A 565-nucleotide genomic window follows, 5' to 3' on the forward strand; every position below is an offset into this window, starting at 1 on the left:
CCCCTCCCCCTTCACATCACCGTCCCCCTTCACATCACCGTCCCCCTTCACATCACCGTCCCCCTTCACATCACGAGATGCACTTTTACATCAGATTCACCACCCCTTCACATCAGGAGTCCCCTTCACCTTAGTCTTCATTCCCCCTTCACATCACTGTCTCACTACCACGGCATTTTGAAGCCAGAAGACACACCAGGGTGCCACAGTACCCTGGGTGAGAAAGGCTGGTCTAACATACCAGCATAAACTCTGATTATAGATCTATAGGTCTGACTCAGGTGGAGCTATACCAGACCTCAGCAGAGAGGCCACTGCTTCTAGACATAGAGCTAGAGTCTTTCTCTGTCAGGGGACCGGCTTTTTTTTACCCGGGCTGTGTCTACTATTGATCCTGCACAGTTGCACTTTCATTTGCCTGCATTTTTTATTGGTACTTTCCGAATCCTAGCTCCACCGCTTTGAAGATTTTTCTGATTACTTCTCTAATAAAGTCCCCGGCATGTGAAGATTAGAGACTAATTCCATTAAGGAATTACCAGTCAACTGCAACAGAACTGTTTGA

Source organism: Nanorana parkeri, unplaced genomic scaffold (genome assembly GCF_000935625.1).
Source record: "Nanorana parkeri isolate BGI_ZX_2015 unplaced genomic scaffold, ASM93562v1 scaffold174, whole genome shotgun sequence".
In the NCBI taxonomy this organism is placed as follows: Eukaryota; Metazoa; Chordata; class Amphibia; order Anura; family Dicroglossidae; genus Nanorana; species Nanorana parkeri.